General features: G+C 30.3%; 1 pseudogene; it reads right to left on the bottom strand.

Annotated features, from left to right (window-relative positions):
- LOC136074347 (golgin subfamily A member 6-like protein 24) overlaps positions 1 to 4,960 on the bottom strand; it is a 6,830-nt pseudogene extending 1,870 nt beyond the window's left edge.
- Between the last annotated feature and the right edge of the window lie 6,172 nt (positions 4,961 to 11,132).

Below are 11,132 nucleotides of genomic sequence, written 5' to 3'. Positions count from 1 at the left end.
TAAATCTATTACCATACTTGATTTTTGTTAATTTTTCCGTTATTCAAATCTGGATTTTTGCAAATACTTTTAAACTCTTCCAATGAAAATTGACAATCATCACTATTTTCATTGTATCTAAATATATTCTTCCTTCGAATAAACTTTTATGGTACCTAGCCTTCAGCAGCAAATAAATTATATTCATACTCAACGCCTGCAGCAACATTTTTTGCAACGTCATCAGACCGTTTTTTGCAACGTCATCAGATTTAGAAGTCATCTAGAATCAATCAAAGTCTTCAATCCACGATCAAAGTGTGAAACAGTTGTTTTTAAAAGTAAACTTTTAACAACAACTGTTTTACACTTGTTGTTACTACAAATAAAAGATTGCGACAGATGTAAAAAAGTATTAAGTAGTACAAGTCGTAATGAGAAATAACCAAACGTTTTAACTGCAAAAGCCAGACGAAATATCGTTAAAGACAAACTTAATTTGGTATAAGGCAGGCCCGTAGGAACAAAAATTATATCGGGGGAGGGGGAAGGCAATACCACTGGGTAGGTCAAATAGCAGTTAGTCCTATTTTTTTTGCCATAGGAACTTACGCCAAAAATACGGATAACAAATTAGGTCCTTTCTATCCTTTTATTTCTTAATGTGAAACCGCCACTTTTTTCTAATAATTAACTTTAAAACTATTTATTTGAAAAATTATTGGGACGGGCAGATGCGCCTGCTGACCCCCCGGTTGCTACGGGCTTGTAACGCGAAGAAACACTTGTAGCGTTTAAAGCTTAGTTTTAAAAAGAAAATTTTGTTTAAAAAATCTCGAAGAAGAATGTTAGTTAATTATTTTTCATACAAGGGTTCATAAAAATGGCTTTACAAAAAAATTACATTAAAAAAATTAATAAATAAAAAATGTACTAAATTAATAGTCGTAAATATTTTTTTAAAACATATCACAATAATAAGAATCTAATTTTAATTAAATTTAATTTATTTTAGAACGGCTAAACAAAAAATTAAACCCCCTATAACTTAACAATATTTTGTTGCTCTAATCCAAGATCACAGAAAAGCCGCAAAAACTTTTTTTTGATTAATAATAAATGGCGCTTGCAAAACGAAAAGTTTTTTTATCCTATTTCCTTGATTAACTTTTTTTGCAGATGTGGAATCGGTGGGGACTTTTTATATTTTATTTTTTAATAATGTCCTCAACGTATGTGCCGATTTTCAGCTCTATGCGAGTTATTGCAAACCTGCCATTATTTTTTCGACTATTTTGACCAGACTAGTTTGAGTGGTAAAAATGTAATTATTCGCTTTATTTTTTTTAATTTTATTTTAACAAGTACCGTAAAACCCCGTAATTCCGGATGAAACCTAATACCGGATGGTTTTAATAAAAAGTTTCATAACTTGCCTAATATAACAAATTAATGAAATATTTTTTTAATTAATAAACGTTTATACCAGACAAATCAAACAATATAAAAAAAAATTGTATAAAATAATGAATTATGAAGAAAATGAAATGAAATGTAAGATTTCAATTTAAAATCTAACGCAACTAAGTTAACAAAAAAAAAAAAGGAAAAAAATAACTTAGATTTGCAACGAAAAAATTTAAAAAGTAAAAACACTATTTTGTACAAAATTTTATGCATAAAATTCTGCACAAAATAGTAATTTTACCAATAATAAGCACGTGTGCTGATTATTTGAGTTAAAAAATTAAATTACCATTTGAATTAATTGAAAAAAAATTAAAAACGAAATAGCTACCAGCAAAAAAAATAGACATGTAAATCTGGACAGAGGTAATTTTTATGTGCATGAAAATAATATTTATGTGCATGAAAATAATAAAAAATAAATTAGCCACAAGCATTTAATGGGCATGAAGTTAATGCTTTTGAAGTTAAGGTGTCAATTGTTTTACTGTATTATAGAATATGAATAAATTTAAACATAAAGAAGAGCGATTACTGAAAAAAAATGTCATATGTACAACCTGCTAAATTTTATATGGCAAAATCCACTCTTTTTGACAGAACAAAAAGATCACCTAATGACCGAGGAGCGCCAAGAAAGATGAACAATATTACTGAAGCTACTATTGTTGATTTATTAAAATTTATGAGTGATATAGGCTTTTGACTTGAATAAAAAAGACGTGTTTATTGTTTTTAAAACTGCAAAAGGCATATGGAAGCGAATAGTCAAAAGTTATTTGACTAGAAATTACTTTCAAAGCCTGATAAATTGACATTTTCCGGCCATGTTTAAGAATTTCATCGAAAATAGTGGGTTTAAACCTGAAAATGCATGGAGTGGTTTTAAAAGTACTGGTATATTTCCATTCGATTGTTCACAAATTTCTACTAAAAAAACTTCCATCGGTGCCGTGTTTCAAATTGTCGAAAACAACAATATTGAAAATTTATTTGATTCTTCATCAGTATCTAGTCCATTAGTTTGGGAAATGGGAGTCAAATCGTGAATTTTTGCTTAAAAGCTTTGCTGCTTTGAATAATGCCGTCCAACAAGTGGAAAAGATATAAACAAATCAGTATTAGTTATGCTTTGAGATCAATTTACACCAACTCTAAATAAAAGAGTTTAAAAAGGTGAGAGAATAAAGCTAATTATAATATGATTTTGCGGATGCCAAAGCTTACGACGAAGCTGAACAAGCATCAAGAAAACAAAAACTAGATGAACAAGCTGCAAAGAAATTGACTAGAGAGCAAAAGATTACCACAGCTACTCAAAAAGCAGAAAATGCACAGAAAAGAGAAAGAAAATAAAGTTGAAATAAAGTCAGTCGGAAAAAACACCAGGTAAAAAGGGTCGAAAGACAAAGAATCGACCAGAAGACCCACATTTACCTCAAGCTTCAAATGGCTTTTAGTGTCTGATGGATCGTCTTTGCTGTTCTTGTTTATACGTATGCCAAATGACTTTCGCAAGAATACCAAAGACAATAACAAATGAATTCCATAGTTGGACGATAATCAACGACACACGCAATGCATAACCAATTAGAACACTGCTCACATGCATTGGTTATCTAAACTATAGCTTAGTTAATCAATTTAAGCTATCTAACCAATCTACGGCTTGTATGTGAGCAGTGTTCTAATTGGTCATGAATTGCATGAGTTATTGATTATCGTCTAACTATGGAATTTATTTGTAACGAATGTTAATAAAATAATATATTTTCTTTTTTAATTAAACAACTCCATTTTTTTAATGGATTAAACTAATTATTTTAATGTTAGTATTATGTGTGTGTTTTTCTATATTTTATATGATTCCGGAATTAGGGACATAGGCATCTAATTCTGGATAAAAACAATGCTTTTTAAGAATAAAATAAAATAGAGACTTAAATAAAATATAGTTTTTTATATCGTTTTTATATTGTTTAATTGTCTTGTTATGAAGTTTATTTATTTAAAAAAATTATTCCAAAATCTTTTATAATGAACGACCTATGATGATTTAAGTTCTAAACCATCCGGAATTAGGGAGTTTTACGGTACATTTAAAAAAAAAGGTAAACTTCATTTTTATATTGTTGTATTCTGTAGTTATTTACGCTTTTATTGAATTTGCTGTTCTTAAAAACGATGTTGACCAGAAATTAAAATGGTATTATGGATACGTCAAAATCATCTTCAAATCTTATAAGGTAATTCACCAGGAAATAAATTTTTTTTGTCAAATTGAATTTTTTTTTTTAATTTAATAAAATAGTTCCCATAACGAATTTTAGTTACTAGTTATCAAGAAAAAACTGGTAGCTTTTATTTTTTTTCTAAAAAACATTAAGTTTTAGCTAAAAAAAAGGCCTAAAACTGTACACATAGATGAAACAAGAAAACTCAAAGATAAAATATATTTTTCTCACAAAACTTTGCACAAGTATTTTTGATAATATTATCTAGTTCTTGAACTAAAATGAAGATCCTTGCATAGGTAAAAAGCTCAAAATTTAAATTCTACTATCGCTATTAGTACTTTTCGGGCATACTTTCGCATACATGATATTATTCGTATACATGATATTACATGCATACTTTCGTATGCATGAAAATATTATGAACAATGAGCAATAACACTGTAAATATAACACCTTATGTTTTGATTTTAGTTCATTCTCTAGATCTAGTGATTACAGCAAATGCTGAAAATTTCAGAACAATATCTTAAACCAATCTAAAAATATCTTGTTCCACTTAAACGTAAATAGTGAAAAATGACAAATTGAGAAAAAAACATTTTAAAATTAAACAAATAAAAAATTGTATAAAAATTTCCAGAAGCATACATATTTTTAGCTTCAAGTTCTTGTTCTTTATCAAACCAGTCTTTAGAAAACACTGTTATTTGAATTCTACTTTTTTTATTGATAGTTTTATCTTTTCTCTCCATATTACTAACTCGACGCATGTCCTTTTTCAATAAACCGGTTACAGTCTTACCACTGTGTATAATATTAAGATATTCAAAAACACGTTTAAGACCAGATGTTCCTTCGTTAAAACTCAATAAAGCTGAATTCACTCCAATTTCTAGGGTACCTTTCTTCACAAATACGTTTTTGGGACACTTAGACCAAATAACATTATTGATTCCTTCATTACAGTTTTGTGCTTCTCCATGAACACACTTTTTCAATAACTGGTCATCGCCTAAATTGTTGAAATCACTTAATATAATATCCTAGACCCATATCGGTAGATTAACTTTTGGTTTATAGTTGTCATTTCCCTGGTCGCCTTCTGATTTTTTTCACTTACACCAACTTTCAGATCCTATAGGACATAAAGCATGACGACGCGATTGACTGTTGAAATTGGTACAGTGAAAAAGTACTGCTTTGATGTTCTTTTTCATCTGGTATACTTTTTGCTTATCGTCTAACTTGCCATTTTTAGCAGTTTGGTGAATAGCCATTCCAAAATAGTTTTTGATTAAGTTCACTGCCTATTCTGTCAGATTGTTTTTTCCAGTTAATTTTAGCCCTCCACGTTTTTCCTTCCGTCAATTACGAAAGCGGGTCCCAATTCTCTTCTGAATGTGCCCAATGCACTCTAACTTTTCTGGTTTGATATTATATTTAGCATGAGGATCACTTTCTACTACATAATTAAAAGAAGATAAGTCCCCATCTCCAAGATAGTATTTATATATAAGACCAATTTAATTCGGAAAAGCGCTGAAAGACATTAATCTTTCAGCGCTCTTTTTTAATCACCAGAAAATTTGTTTATTTCATAAACAATTTATTTGAAAAATAAATTGTTTATAAAATTGTACATAAGTACAAGTCCTTGCACATTTAAAAGAAAGTTTGAAACTTAAATTAAAATTGAAGTGGTAAAATTTTTTGGAGGACATATGCATCATCTATGAACAAGTCATTATTTTTCATGATTAAGATTATAAGTGCACCAACTATTTCCCTGGCTCCTGACAAATTTGTGTGATTTAAAGAACAATAATAATTTTTTTTCCAGTTTTCATAACCTGGATGTTGTTTTCTGTTTAACCAAATATGACACCCTCTACAATACCTGCTTAATACATCTGCATCAACATATCGGCCTCCACTTTTAGCAGTAACTACACCATTAAGAGAAGAATATCCTCGCTTCTGCCAAGTACCATCAATAGAAAATTGTATTATTGGAACACCGGTAGGGGATATCTCAACAGTCTCTGATTTAATTTCATTAACAGCAAACTTCATACAACCTAAAGCAGCAGAATCATAGGCAACTTTGATCAATTTATGATTATGTCGATAAGCATTTCCATTCATGCAACTAATATTTGCTATATAAGCGAAACGACTCATCCGTTCATGCCGTTGACCAATCTCGCGAAAAGCAACAATCATTCTTAAGTTAATCTCAAATGCACTCCTGCCTTTATTTTGTGTGTTTTTGTCCACAGTATTACTTGTAAAAGTGCACCAATCAAAGAACAAAATGTACATTTGATTTTCAAACTATGTAAAAACCCCACTCTCTTTGAATCGTCATTTTTTATAGTTACTCCATTTTGACAATCTGGGCAGCTACTAACTTGCATCAAAATTTTTTTGAGAATAGGAAAATAAATAACCATATTAAAATCATCTGAACTCTGTTTTTCTTTGAATTTAAATTTGCCAAGCTTCTTAGCACTACATGATTTTTTTAGTAAACTTGTTTCTACTATTTCGATATCATATGCTTTTTGGAACTTGTTCCCAGAGAATGTTCTCTTAACTTTTTTTACATGATTCTTCTTATTTCCCCTTACTTTTCATATTAGCAAAATTAGATAAATAAAAATCTAAAATCTATAAAGACCTATAAAAAAAATCTATAAAAAAATAAATATATAAAAATCTATAAAAACATTTATAAAGATTCAAGCAGCCGTGACGCAGTGGTTAGAGTTCTTGCACAGAACTCTAACCACTCTAACCACCTGTCCAAGGTCCAAGAGATCTCAGAGGTCCATTTGCAATGCTCCAACAGCGCCCACTTTTCGTGATATGTCGGCTAAATTTTACCAATATAAGAATGCTGGTTATGTCAGACGTTCTGGCAGACCTCATATTGGAAAATTGGCTGAAAACATAGAGCTGGTTAGACAAACTGTTGCTAATAACCTTGAAACATAAAACATCAACATAAATGCGTTCAATACTGTTAGCTGTATAACAAATAAATAAAAGCAAACAAGTTTAATGAATATTTGCCATTCGATTTGTTTAACTTCAATTAGCAAAGTTATACAAATTTCGACGGTGGTTAATTGCAAAGCATAATTGTTTGAATTTTAAAAAAAGATCTGCACCTATACCACTTCAAAATTCAGTTGGTTCAACATCATGCTGACTTTGTGTTGCAATAATTTTTGGCTTGTTTAATGATATATGGAACTTATTTTTTTGATGCTGGTAAAACATTACGATAAACGGAGATTGCAACAGAACAATGCTCAAGTCGAACAACAAACAATCACTTATGGCTTTAACAAGGTTGTGCTACGGCCCCTACCGCTTGTGAGACAATGAACTTGCTGCGGGAAACATTTTTGAATAGTCTCCTCTCTAGAGGTGGTGACTTGAAATAGTCACCAAGATTGTCTGATCTGACGGTTCCACACTATTTACTATGCGGATATCTGAAAAATAATGTCTATATCAAAAACCCAGCGACTTTACAGCCGTGAGAATACGCCCGCCACTCTGCAATTAATACATCAATCAACATGCATCATTTTTAGTGCTGGACACTCAACTAATAATAATTCCAAAGCCTTATGTAAAAAATTTCCATTAAATAAACTTTCAATTGTAATTTATTTTATTGTTTTTCATCGATTCGTTTAAAAGCTATTAGATTCATAAATAGCGATTTTAGTTTGTTATAGTTTTTTTTTTTTTTTGATTACTTTGACAAAAAAAAAAAAATTATTATATATATTTATGGAAATGTTTATCAATATATATACAGTGTCTTCCGAAACAAAGAAAACTCTAAAAGAAATTCCTTTGCAGGAATAAAGGCATTTAAAATAATGTTAAATCGACCTTAAATTCAAAGTCTTTATTGTATGTATTATATGCTGATAAATGTGGAAATTATTCTTGTTTTTTTTTCTACTTGAACACTGTTACGGAAAAAGGTGTCCGTGTTTAAAAAAAAAAGTTTTAGCGCATAAAGGTGTTGATAATATGAACATAAACACCTATGTAGGTGTTCATGTTGTTATAATAGTTGTTGAAGACAAAAAAATTCTAACTGTTTAAGAAAAAGGTGTTAGCGTTGAAAAGGAAAGGTGTTGGCGTAAAAAGATGTAACAAGATGCTAAATGAATTGTTAAGAATAAAATGTTATTTAGCGCGATAAACTTGTACAATGGCTTCTCCTTGTAGGAAGCGTTAATTTGTATTTAAATTCGTCGGTTGTTTGTCATCTCACTACCATTAAATCTATTATGGTCAAAAGTACTTGAAATTTTTTCATTCAGTTTATCGCACCATCATGCTCAACTTTACTTTGAAAGCTCTCTGTAATCTAAATAATGTATATTTACCACTAATGGCATCTTATTACATTGATAGTGTTGGTCCTGACCCTACTAATAACGGAGGCGTTAGCAGAGCAGCAACTTTAGTCCACATAGTTGATCCTAACTCTCCTATCATAGCTGATATGACAACAGGTCCAACAAATTATCAAGCTTTAAACAATACCCAATTTTTCATTCTGATGTGTTCGGCGTCAGGATATCATTTTAACATCCCTCTTTTCTATTTTTGACGATATCTTTGATTTAGACAAACATTTTGGAAAGAATTTAAAATTAGTAATTATTTTTGAAATAAAATTTAAAAATAAAGTAAAAGCAACAAAAGTATGCATTTGAAATAAATAAATTTATCGACGTCTTTCCTAACAGAGAGCATAACGCTCTGCTCAAAGATTTTTGGGAACTTAAAGCAATTGACGTTCCTCCGAATTAAAAAACAATGTTTATCCCTTTGAATACGTTGAAACAAGACGGCTTAACACCGCACCAAATATGTCAACTAACAAATATGCAACTTTAGGTGCAGAGCGCCGAGAAACAAGGTTCAAGAATTACTGCAATTGATCACGTTTAATAATGTGAGAATAAATTTTTAACAAGGTGGCGGCATCACCTTTATCTATGACCTAACACTAGCCAAAACAAGAAGACAACTCTATCGGGAGTACTTGTCATTTGTTAATAATGGCACAAGTTCCAAAAATGATCTTAGAAATCAAATGTTGCGCTTTTCAGCAAATTATATTGGCGAATTTGCGATAGAAAGTTTTTATTGGAATAATTCTTTTAACGAAGTATAAGCTTTTGATCTAACGGCCAATAAAAATAGAGTCATCGATATGGGTTCTCCTAATGTTTTAGGCTCGTATAATGCTTCTATAACTCTTAAATTTAGCACCCCTTTTAAACCCTTTTTAAAACCAACAATTAAAATATTTATAATTCATGGTCTGACATAAAAAACGCTATAAACGAGGAAAATTTATGAAAAAATCAAAAAAACATAAAAAACATTGCGGAAAAGAACCAAAACTTGAAGCTGTAAAATATTTTGCAAAAAAAGTAATAAACGCAAAAAAAGTAACTAGGCGCTGTTGGAGAAGCAGCAGGATTAGCAGTACAAAAAAAAAACCCAATGAACCATGAAAATTTGTAACTATTATTTTAAAAAAAAAACTTCATGTTTGCAACTTGCTTTAAACTTTTTTTAATAAAAGTTGAACATTATTAGCTAAAGTCCTGGTACTTTAATATAAGCATTTGTCATCATCGAATCTGCGAGTCCAAAAACTGTCAACGATTAGCTTATAAGTGCGTATTTGCAAATAATTTGAATATAATCAGGCACTACATAACCAGATTAACAGGTTTAGTTAGAGGAGCAATGAAGCAGGATCTGCAACAGCGCTCAAAGCATTTTGATAAGCAACGATAGTTAAATTAAGATCCACAAAATTTCCAACAAGTCCTTAAGCAATAAGAGCGTTATTTATTGCTAAGAGTCTTGCTGTTACATTATTTTGCCAGGTAGTATGCAAGATTCCAAAAAGACAGTCTTGTTTGTCTTTATTTGCAAACTCTAATTCAATGATTCTTAAAAATCGCGTTTGTAAGTTGTTGATTGCTTGAGCCATTTTATCTTAATTTATCTTCTTTTGATAATGACTCTATAAATCGCTCTGTCTCTATACGTTTAAGCAAAAAAAAAAAAAAAAAAAATTATTAAGCGCACAAATTTTATGAATATGTCTAGTATAATGACATTAATTAACTCAATGTTTTTTCATATTTTTAATTCTTCGAAAAATGTATGCTTTTTTTTAAAAAACAAAACATTACATTTTCGAAAAACACAACTAAAATTACGGACCAATTTCAACATTTGTTTGCATTTTTTTGTCAATTATACATTCAATATCATCAAGAAAGCAAGACAAATAAGTTGAACAATTCCATATAACAAGAAAAGATAACAAGATAAAAACTATATGTAACGTGTGTTTGAATAAAAGAGGAATCGAAAACGCTTGATTTTGACAATGTTGTCGTGAAAATGAAAAAAGATCAGTATTTCCAAGTGCTGGACAAAATGATCGAAGCTGACCCCAAAGATTTTAAGATTTTTGGAACGACATTAGTAAGGAAATTAATAGCCTTCTGAATTCAAAAGTTACCATGTGCCCAGACCAACAGTTAAAACTTGCAAAAGAACAACCAAATTTGTTCTTTTTACAAGTAGCAAACCAACAACTCAACTACGTCACCATGAAAAAAGAATTGGAGCTTTTAAACAGCGCCTATGAACAAAACATGTCAACAATGATCAGCATAACAATCGGAATAAGCGGAATGCAGTAAACTAAAAAGTGTTGACTGTATGGACGGCCTTGCTAATGTAATTACTCTTTCTATGCCTGTCATAAAGATTTTTCATTATTCGCAAAAGCACAACATTCAAAACATCAATATTGTCTGCAATAACTTGCCCTATTAAGAGTACGATTCTGCGCTCCGCGGACCTTGTTTACTCTATTTTCTTTTTTTACTCATGGGACAAAGATTTCATAAAGATACCAGAGACATTGAAATCGACACCATAGACTCAATACTCAAGCAAAATTTCTCATATTCAGGCGATAACAGAACCAAAGATGAGTGCATTTAAAATTTGACAGATTTTACCTTAGTAAAAATTTTGTTTTGGCTTTTGCTGACAAAACAGCGCAGGATTTATTTGAAAAAGATTTTAAAATCATTGACCGCATAGACGTCAAAGAAAGAATAATCAACTCGTTTAATCAAATTACTTTTAACCTTAACAAAGAAATAACAATTAACTCATTTAATCGAACTATTTATAACCTATTCCACCCCTAACGTCAACAGTTACGAAAAAGACATTGAAAAGAACAATACATTGGTGACCTTTTATATCAGAATACAATTGCTACGCGTTAAAGATCCGGCGACATCCTTCCTTATAAATAGCAGTTTACAAAATCTGTAAAAAATGAAATCATTTTTTTATATAACA

Source organism: Hydra vulgaris, chromosome 01 (assembly GCF_038396675.1).
Source record: "Hydra vulgaris chromosome 01, alternate assembly HydraT2T_AEP".
Classification (NCBI taxonomy): Eukaryota; Metazoa; Cnidaria; class Hydrozoa; order Anthoathecata; family Hydridae; genus Hydra; species Hydra vulgaris.
This window is presented reverse-complemented; position numbering and strand designations above follow the sequence as displayed.